Raw genomic sequence first — 11,456 nt, forward strand, 5'->3', positions numbered from 1 at the left:
TTCACTGATAGTAGTTACAAGTTTCTAGTGTTTGTCAATTTGTGTGATTTTGCCTCAGTAGCAGATGAGGTCTCTATAGAGTAAGGCAGGTCATTTTTATTGGGACACCCCCCGGTCCCAAAGTTAATTCAGACACCATTAAGGGGGGTTCGCTTAATTAATTCAGACACCAGACCAAACCCCTTAAATAATCAGATCTAAGGTAAACGCATGTTTCTGAGCAGTGTTAGAGCCAGCTTGTTTTGCCGGCGCCCAGTGTTGTCAGGGCAGACATTCAGCAAGTTTAACTGACATTGGTCTGTGCTGTGTCTCCTGCTAGGCATCAGGGCTGTCTGGCCAACCTGGGAAGCCATTACTTATACCGAGCCACTCTTTGGGCAGCAACCTGGTATCCTCTAGCAGCAGAAGTCCAGAGACCTAGAAGAATAGAGGACCTAGAGGATAATTCGATTTTGCCCCAAAGTTTGGCCCTAAGTCAAACTGGTAAGGTCTGTTACAACCTGTATTGTTTCTATGAAATAGTCTAATAATCCTCTTAATAGAATGCACTACAATAATAACCAGTGGTTGTCCTCAAGTAGGTTTTAGGGCATAAGAGGGAGGGACAGATTTCATGGTGGAGTTGCACTTTTTATGGCAATCACTCTTCCTAGGTACAGGGATCACTCTAGATCATCTATGATAGGTTCAGTTTTCCCTAGGGCCCTAGCTTTTTAACCCTTGTCCTTGATTTTCCGTAGCACTGGCTGAGGTTCACCTACAACTTTTCACATAGTTGATGTTTATATTCCCTAATCTGGTTAGTGCTATCTTGGATTGTAAAAGAAAGAAAATAAAACACCACAGTCCTCAGTGTCCTACCTCAAAATAAAGTCTATGATGGACTTCAGTAATATGTAGAAATAGTTGAATGATTTAATCACATATAAAAATATAATAAAAATACAATATAAAAATAACCTGCAGGGCCCATGCGGTTAATAGTAGCTGGACTCAATATTGTTCCCACAATGGGGATTAAAAAAAAAAAAAATAGTAACATATAATGCAGGATGGATAATACTGGAAGTAAAAAATAAAAATAGATGCAATAAAAATTCAATTCTGTCTCATGGTTTAACAAATCATTACATAGCAATGTGTGAATGAACCAGCAGTAATGAACGTCCACCTGTAAATAAAGAGATATGCTGTAGTTCCACTTAATGATGGTAAAAGCAGTAAATGTCCACCTGTAAAGATGTCCACTTAACGTAAAGAAGTCCACCTGTAAAAAAAAAATGGATAGTCTCCACAGATATAGCCACCTATGACGTAATAGATGTTTCCCCTTTACATACGGGTATAAAGTTCCCTTTAAATATAGATTATAGCTCCGCCGTTGATTTTGCCACTGGGCATAAATAGCCTGTAAAGGGAAACAGTTTTTCGGCACTCAGTGCCACTCACCGCTCCACATCGGGGCTAGTCCAGTCTTCCTCCGGTGCTCTAGCCAGCGATAGTGTGTCCTACTGAGAGCAGTGCGCCTGCCGACGTCTCAGATGTTCCTCACGGCCGCGCGCTGGTGAGCTTCCGGTTCTTGCGGTCAGCTGATTTCTGATTGCAGCTGACCGTAGGCTGATCGCTCCCGGGATAGTTTAAACTGTGGTAGCAGTGACAAAGTTGTGCATAGGTGATAGAATGGTGGTAGATGAATGAAATCATGTGGAGATGAACGTTCAACAGTTAGGGGAATAGCAGTTAACTCCTTAAAATCCAGAAAATAGTTCCAAGTTTGGCAGATGAAAACTCAGTGTGAACATAGGTCTAGCAATGCGGTAATTACCACAATAGTGAGTCCGGACAGAAAGCTCATCACCAAACGGCTCCATCCTATCTTGGATTGTGTTAGTATATTAACAGCTGATCTTGCGCGAAATTATGTATTGGTGGTTAGTTGCACAAATTGAGTTGGTGAAGTCAGGTCAAGTCCAGTCAAGTTGTTCCAGTGTCTGTGTCCAGAGCATTGGAGGCCTCAAGCCTAAAGTCCTGCAGCCACAAGTTGGTCATCAGTAAGTCAAGTCATCTTATTGTCAGTCACCATCTCTGTCAAGTCAAGTCCATCTGTAGTCACCGTGGCCTGCACTAAAGTCAGTCTAACTAATGCAAGTCCCAGTAAGCCTGCGAGGTCCCCCTTTGTGACTGGTCACCTCCCTGGGATATTTGGCTGTAGTGCAAAGACTATATCACCTGTCTTGCCTCAGTAAAGCTGCCATTATCCTTAATCTGACGTTGGTGTCTTCATTGTCCCTGCCTAACCCAGGATAAGCAGTATTACCTTTAGGTGGTTAAGGCTAAACCATGCCTTGGTGTCACGGCAAGAAGAGGTTAATACTAGGGATGCACCGATATATCGGCGGCCGATACATATCGGCCGAAAATAGCTATTTCGGCAAAATGCCGAAACAACTAAAAATCTGCCGATAATGACCCACCTCCCCTGCCCGCCCACAGCACAAGTTACAAACACTGCCAGTGGCAGAGGCACTCGTGGGCGGTGCAGGGGGGGGCGGCCGCAACATCTGGGGGGGGGGGTTGCGCTCTCCGGGATAGGATTAGGAATACTTCTTTTTATGTGCCCGGGCCGGCTCCTGTGTGTGGCTGCAGGCGGGGGCCGGCCCGAGCATATAAAACCTAATACTGTATACTAAAAACCAGGGGGCCTCCAGCTGTTGTGAAACTACAACTCCCAGCATGCCCGGACCGGCAAAGTCGGTCCGGGCATGCTGGGAGTTGTAGTTTCACAACAGCTGGAGGCCCCCTGGTTTTTATTATACAGTATTAGTTTTTATATGCGCTGGCAAGTTGCATTAATCCCCTAGTGCCCAGCAGCGTTACTGGGTACCTGCCACATAGTGGGGGAACGCCATCCAGAATGTTCCTGTCAGTCAAGACTAAGCTGCTACAGCACCTCATCAAGCATCTTAAAGGGACAGCGCACTCAAGTCATCGTAAAGCGACAGCGCACTCAATTCCTCTTAAAGCGACAGCCAGCGCACTCAATTCATCTACAAGATGTCAGCACCCAGCTCTCCAGATCAACCAGGCGACAGTGTCCCTCCATCTCCAGCAGCTGGATCAGCTGCTGCCCCAGCAGCCAGAATGCTACCAGTCCTGCCTGCAGTCCACATAAACAACTTTGGTGTTCCAGCATCAGCACCAGCATTCAGGGGGACCCCTTTACTCTAAGGGATTTCAAGGAAAGGATCCAGTTTGTCTTTTAGTCTTTCCCTCTTAATCAACACGTGCCATTACTCACAGGACAACTATAGGGGTCAGCACTAGAGGAAGTCAGCACCTGGCCAGCCTCCGAGAAGGCAAGGGTATTTCAGTCACATTTTCTGTCAGAGGTGTGTCTCCGGCTGTATGAAAGGCGTCAGAAGCCAGCTTATGCCGTAGCCCTACAGAATCACATAGAAACAATACAATTAAGTTCTATATTATTGCACGTATAGCTTAAATTATTCTTAAAACAGCAAAATAGGTCTTAAAATACATTAACGCTTCAAGTTCTGTTATCCACAATGTCTCTCACTGAAGCAAGCTTTTTTGATTGAAATTCTCATTAGTGTGAATTGTAACCTGTTCTAAAACCTGCCATCTAAGTTCTGCAATTTGATAACCTTGTTCTTTAACCTGTTGGGGACTAAGGGCGTACAGGTACGCCCTTGCTCCATGGTACTTAATGACCAAGGGCTTACCTGCACCCCCGTGGGAATTTCAGTCCCCGACCCATGTCGGGTGGTGACTGGACTGGGATGCCTGCTGAAATCATTCAGCAGGCATCCCGTGAAAACCCCTGGGGGGGGTCCTGAGACCCCCCATGTCGGGCGATTTGTGGCGATTCCGGGCTGATCAGCTCTGATGACCCAATAGGCCAGAAAATATGGATGATCGGGGCTGTCAGAGACAGGTTAGGACTGACCGACCAATGGCAGTTGGTGGCGTAGGGGGTTAAAGTTGAAATTCCCGCTCTGCCCGGCCCTGAATGTCCGGGCAGAGTGGGGGGGAAGATGGCGGCGGGTGTCAGAGCGGCGAGGGACCGGCGATTGCGGCGGGACTGGTGGCGGGAAAGGCGGCGGGACCAGTGGTAGTAAGGAAGCAGAGGTGGAGGAAGCGGTGGAGGCAGCAGTGAAGATCAGTAGTAAGTGATCTTCACTGTTGCCTTCTAGGAGTTGCCAAACTACCACTCACAGCATGCCCAGACAGCCAAATGCTGTCTGGGCATGCTGGGAGTTGTAGTTTTGCAACATCTGGAGGGCCACAGTTTGAAGACCACTGTGCAGTGGTGTCCAAACTGTAGCCTTTCCAGATGTTGCAAAACTACAACTTCTAGCATGCCCAGACAGTCCAAGCATGCTGGAAGTTGTATTTCTGTAACATCTGGCCCTTCCGATGTTGCAAAACTACAACTCCCAGCATGCCTGGACAGTCTGAGCATGCTTGGAGTTGAAGTTTTGCAACATCTGGAGAGCTATAGTTTGGACACTACTACACAGTGGTCTCCAAACTGTTCTCCTCCATTTGTTGCATAACTACAACTCCCAACATGTCCTTCGGCTGTCTGGGCATGCTGGGAGTTTTGCAACAGCTGGAGGCACACTGGTTGAGAAACACTGAGTTAAGTAACAAACTCAGTGTTTTGCAACCAGTGTGCCTCCAGCTGTTGCATAACTACAACCCCCAGCATGCACGGACAGCCAAAGGGCATGCTGGGGGTTGTAGCAGTGCGCCTCCAGCTGTTGCATAACTGCAAGTCTCAGCATGCCCTTCATGCTGAGAGTTGTAGTTTTTGCAATAGCTGAAGGCACACTGGTTGCGAAACACAGAGTTTGTTACCTAACTCAGTGTTTCGCAACCAGTGTGCCTCCAGCTGTTGCAAACTACAACTCCCAGCATGCACTGATAGACCGTACATGCTGGGAGTTGTAGTTTTGCAACTGCTGGAGGCGCACTGGTGGCAAAACACTGAGTTAAGCAACAAACTCTGTGTTTTGCTACCAGTGTGCCTCCAGCTGTTGCATTACTAATACACCCATCATGCACGACAGCCAAAGGGCATGCTGGTAGTTGTAGTTTTGCAACAGCTGGAAATCCCCCCAATGTGTATGTGAAAGTACATTCACATGGGTGGGGGTTTACAGCAAGTTTTTTCACTGCAAGTTTGAAATGCAGCAAATTTTCCGCTGCAGCTCAAACTCTCTGTAAACCCCCACCCATGTGAATGTACCCTAAAAACACTACACTACACTAATACAAAGTAAAAAGTAAAACACTACACAGCCTCTCCCCCCCCCACCCAAAAAAATAAATAAATTCTTGTACGACACTTTTTCCAAAATGGAGCCTCCAGCTGTTGCAAAACAACTGTTAGTATTGCCAGACAGCCATTGACTGTCCAGGCATGCTGGGAGTTTCGCAACAGCTGGAGGCACCCTGTTTGGGATACACTAACATAGGGCAATTTTGGTATTGGAGGCAAGTCTAATTCTTACATCCAGGTCCGTCCCTATGCAAATCCCTTATTTAGGCCTCAAATGCATATGGCGCTCTCTCACTTCAGAGCCCTGTCGTATTTCAAGGCAACAGTTTAGGGCCACATATGGGGTATTTCTGTATTCGGGAGAAATTGCCTAACAAATTTTGGGGGGCTTTTTCTCCTTTTACCCTTATGAAAAGGTAAAGTAGGGGACAACTCCAACATGTTATTGTAAAAAAAATAATATTTTTACACTAACATGCTGGTGTTGCCCCATACTTTTCATTTTTACAAGAGGTAAAAGGAAAAAAGACCCCCAAAATTTGTAACTCAATTTCTGCTGAGTATGGAAATACCCCATATGTGGACGTAAAATGCTCTGCAGGAGAGCGAGTGAGAGCGCCATGTACCTTATTTTTCGCCCTATAGGACGCACCGGCATATAAGACGCACCCAATTTTAAAAGTGCAAAATCTAGAAAAAAAAGATTCTGAACCCAAACAGTGATCTTCAACCTGCGGACCTCCAGATGTTGCAAAACTACAACTCCCAGCATGCCCGGACAGCCGTTGGCTGGAGGTCCGCAGGTTGAAGACCACTGGTATAGGAGGTAATACTCACCTGTCCCTGCCGCTCCGAACCCGTCACCGCTCGTCACCGCTGCCCTGGATGCTGCGGCGTCCCCGGGGTGTCCCCGACGCTCCGGACGTCTTCTTCCCTGGTATCCATGCTCTCCGTCACCGTCATCACGTCCGCACGCTGCTCCTATTGGATGACGGGACGACGTGATGACGTCGAAGGAGAGCGCCGGCCATGCAGGGGATCCCGGCACGGAGCAGACACAGAGGAGGCAGGTATGGTCCCTCCCGGTGTCCTGTAAGCTGTTCGGGATGCCGGCGGTCCCGAACAGCCCGACTGAGCAGCCCGACTGAGCTGCTGAACTTTGAAGCCCTCTGATGTCTTCCAAAAGTAATAACATGTAAAATTTATGATGAAAGTGTAAAGTAGACATATTGTATATGCGAATCAATATATCATTTTTTGGTATGTCTATTTTCCTTACAAGCAGAGAGCTTCAAAGTTCGAAAAATGCTAAATTTTCTAATTTTTCATGATATTTTTGAATTTTTCCCAAAGAAATGATGCAAGTATTGAAGAAAATTTACCATTATGTTAAAGTAGAATATGTCACAAAAAAACAATCTCGATCGAGATCAAATTCATAAGTAAAAGCATCCCAGAATTATTAATGCTTAAAGTAGCAGTGGTCAGATGTGCAAAAAATGCTTTGGTCCTTAAGGTGAAAATGGGCTCGGTCCCCAAGGGGTTATAATTACGTGCAACAGTAGTTTCACCATATTTAGTAGATGTAATCTCTGTATATCCTGTAAATTTTTTAGGGCTTTCCTTATTGCTGACTTGTGTTCGTAAATATGTGTTTTAATATTTCTAGATGTTTGTCCTATATAGCCTTTTCCACAAGGACATTTTTTATAAATAAATAACATTGTTGGAATTACAGGTATAAAAACCTTTAATATTAATTTTATGGCTTTCAGTAGGATGATATATTATGTCCCCTTTAATGATATTATTACAATTTGTACAGGATAAACAGGGAAACATTCCCTGTCGGTGGGAGGATAAAAAAGTTTGTCTATCTTTCTTTTTTATGGCAATGTCACTTTTAACCTCTTCAGGACATAGGGCGTATGGATACGCCCTGCATCCCGAGTCCTTAAGGACCGAGGGCGTATCCATACGCCCGTGGGAATTCCGGCCCCCACCACTAGCCGGTTGGGGACCGGAGCCGGATGCCTGCTGAAATCGTTCAGCAGGCATCCCGGCATATCGCCCAGGGGGGTCATTATGCCCCCCCATGTCGGCGATCGCCGCAGATCGCTGGACAATTCCGTCCAGCGATCTGCGGCGATTCCGGGTCAATTGGGTCTCCAGTGACCCGGTGACCCGGAATTACTGGCTGATCGGGGCCGTCTCTGACGGCCCCGAACAGCCAGAGCCTGCAGGGGTGAGGTGGCACTGGTGCCACCTCACGATCTCCCTGATTCGTCGGCCGGATTACTCAGGCCGGACCAATCAGGGCGTCTGCTGCGGGTGTCACTCCCGCACCCGCTCCGCCCCTCTTCCGGAGGATGTGAGCGGGTGCGGGACGTGCACCCCGGGTGCTGGGGACCCCGATCCCCGGCGTCCCTGCTGGGATCGGGGCCCCAGGAGCAGCGGTGGCGGCGGCGACGACGAGGGACTGACCTCATGCGGCTGGATCGTTGGAGGTGAGTGACAGCCTCCTGCTGTTGCTTAGCAACAGCTCCCAGCATGCAAGAAGGGCATGCTGGGAGCTGTAGTTATGCAACAGCAGGAGGCAGACCACCACAACTCCCAGCATTCCCTTATGGGCATGCTGGGACTTATGGTTTTGCAACAGCTGGAGGCACATTTTTTCTATGGAAAAGTGTACCTTTAGCTGTTGAATAACTACAACTCCCAGCTTGCACAAACAGCTAAAGTGCATGCTGGGAGTTGTAGTGGTGCATCTGCTGGTTGCATAACTACAACTCCCAGCATGCCCGTTGGCTGTCGGTGACTGCTTAGAGTTGTAGTTTTGCAACAGCTGAAGGCACACTGGTTGTGAAACAGAGTTTTTTTTTACCTAACTCAGTGTTTCACGACTGGTGTGCCTCCAGCTGTTGCAAACTACAACTCTCAGCAGTCACCGTACACCATGCACCGTACATGCTGGGAGTTGTAGTTTTGCAACAGCTGGAGGCACACTGGTTGTGAAACACTGAGTTAGGTCACAAACTCAGTGATACATAACCAGTGTGCCTACAGTTGTTGCAAAACTACAACTCTCAGCAGTCACCGACAGCCAACGGGCATGCTGGGAGTTGTAGTTATGCAACAGCTGGATGTCCCCCCCCCCAATGTGAACGTACAGGGTACACTCACATGGGCGGAGGATTACAGTAAGTATCTGGCTGCAAGTTTGAGCTGCCGCAAACTTTCTGCTGCAGCTCAAACTGCCAGCGAGAAACTACTGTGAACCCCCGCCCGTGCGACTGTACCCTAAAAACACTACACTACACTACCACAAAAAATTAAATAAAAAGTAAAAAACACTACGTATACACATACCCCTATACAACCCCCCTCCCCTCCCCAATAAAAATGAAAAACGTCTGGTACGCCACTGTTTCCAGAACGGAGCCTCCAGCTGTTGCAAAACAACTCCCAGTATTGTCGGACAGCCGTTGACTGTCCAGGCATGCTGGGAGTTTTGCAACAGCTGGAGGCACCCTGTTTGGGAATCACTGGCGTAGAATTCCCCTATGTCCACCCCTATGCAATCCCTAATTCAGGCCTCAAATGCGCATGGCGCTCTCACTTTGGAGCCCTGTCGTATTTCAAGGCAACAGTTTAGGGTCACATATGGGGTATCGCCGTACTCGGGAGAAATTGTGTTACAAATTTTGGGGGGTATTTTCTGCTTTTACCCTTTTTAAAAATGTAAAATTTTTGGGAAAACAAGCATTTTAGGTAAAAAAAAAATGTTTTTTTTTACATATGCAAATATCGTGAAACATCTGTGGGGTATAAAGGTTCACTTAACCCCTTGTTACGTTCCCCGAGGGGTATAGTTTCCAAAATATAATGCCATGTGGTTTTTTTTTTGCTGTCCTGGCACCATAGGGGCTTCCTAAATGCGGCATGCCCCCAGAGAAAAATTTGCTTTCAAAAAGCCAAATGTGACTCCTTCTCTTCCGAGACCTGTAGTGCGCCAGCAGAGCACTTTTCACCCCCATATGGGGTGTTTTCTGAATCAGGAGAAATTGGGCTTCAAATTTTTAGGGGTATTTTCTGCTATTACCCTTTTTAAAAATTAAAAAATTTTGGGAAAACAAGCATTTTAGGTAAATTTTTTTTTTTTTTACATTTGCAAAAGTCGTGAAACAGCTGTGGGGTATTAAGGTTCACTTTATCCCATGTTACATTCCCCGAGGGGTCTAGTTTCCAAAATGGTATGCCATGTGTTTTTTTTTTTGCTGTTCTGGCACCATAAGGGCTTCCTAAATGCAACATGCCCCCCAAAAACCATTTCAGAAAAACGTACTCTCCAAAATCCCCATGTCGCTCCTTCGCTTCTGAGCCCTCTACTGCGCCCGCCGAACACTTTACATAGACATATGAGGTATGTCCTTACTCGAGAGAAATTGGGCTACAAATTCAAGTAAAAATTCAAAAATTGGGTCTACAAGAACATGTGAGTGTAAAAAATGAAGATTGTGAATTTTCTCCTTCACTTTGCTGCTATTCGTGTGAAACACCTAAAGGGTTAAAACACTTACTGAATGTCATTTTGAATACTTTGGGGGTGCAGTTTTATAATGGGGTCATTTATGGGGTATTTCTAATATGAAGACCCTTCAAATCCACTTCAAACCTGAACTGGTCCCTGAAAAATACTGAGTTTGAAAATTTTGTGAAAAATCGGAAAATTGCTGCTGACCGTTGAAGCCTCTGGTGTCTTCCAAAAGTAAAAACTCATCAATTTTATGATGCAAACATAAAGTAGACATATTGTATATGTGAACCAAAAAATATGTATTCGTAATATCCATTTTCCTTACAAGCAGAAAGCTTCAAAGTTAGAAAAATGCAAAATTTTCAAATTTTTCATCAAATTTACGGATTTTTCACCAAGAAAGGATGCAAGTATGGACAAAAATTTACCAGTATGTTAAAGTAGAATATGTCACGAAAAAACAATCTTGGAATCAGAATGATAACTAAAAGCATCCCAGAGTTATTAATGTTTAAAGTGACAGTGGTCAGATGTGCAAAAAACGCTCCGGTCCTTAAGGCCAAAATGGGCTCCGTCCTGAAGGGGTTAATTAACCTGTCTTCTATCGATTTTCCTATTTTATGTATATACATGGGTAAATCTGTAAATAATGTTCCATACTCTGGGTCTGTTTTCAGTAACCCCCAATATTTTTTTTATATATATTTTTTTAACAAGGTTACTTTTCTTATCATAGGTCCCTACATATAAAACTCTATTATTGTCTTTCTTCTTCTTTTCTGAGCGTTTCCTTACTTGTTGTCTTGTTAGTTTACCTACCTCATTTTTTCTTTTTCAATTTTTTGCTGATTATATCCTTTCACTGTAATTTTTTTTAACTATCTTTTCACCTGTTTACTTATACTCTTCATCTGTGCTAGTTATTTGCCGTGCCCGGATAATCTGACTTCTCGGCAGACACTGAGGGGGAATGGTAATTACATTTATGCAACATACTATTCCCATAAGTTGGCTTTGTGTAAAGTGTTGTCCCAGATCCATGTTTGTTTTTTAACCTCGACATGCAAAAAATGTATAGTGGTTGCATCATTGGTAATAGTGAATTTTATAATTTCATGCAAACTATTTAACACCTCCACAAAATTTAACAGTGCTTCTTCGCTGTCATGCCATAGTAGGATCACATCATCCACATAGCGAAGCCATGTTTTGATCCTCAAAAGATGTCATGAACACATTAGCTAACGATGGGGCCACTGAGGACCCCATCGATACTCCATATGTTTTAAAAAAATATTCGTTATCAAAACGAAAATAATTCCTTGTTAATATGAAATCCAATAAGGTCATGAGGAATGACAATATCCTATTGTCAAGGGATGCGTTTTAAGATAAGGCTTCATGTACACAATTAATACCCTATTCCTGGTGGATATTCGAGTAAAGGCTTTGAAAGCCTAACGTACATATAAAAGTAACCTGCACTAGGAATTTTTTCTAACTGTAACAGAAAATCCGTAGTATCTACCAAACATCTAGGCAATTTTTTAACCTCCTTCTGCAGAAAACTATCCACAAGGACCACGAGAGGCTGGATCAGGGAATCCGATCCAGAAA

This window comes from Hyla sarda, chromosome 3, assembly GCF_029499605.1.
Source record: "Hyla sarda isolate aHylSar1 chromosome 3, aHylSar1.hap1, whole genome shotgun sequence".
Classification (NCBI taxonomy): Eukaryota; Metazoa; Chordata; class Amphibia; order Anura; family Hylidae; genus Hyla; species Hyla sarda.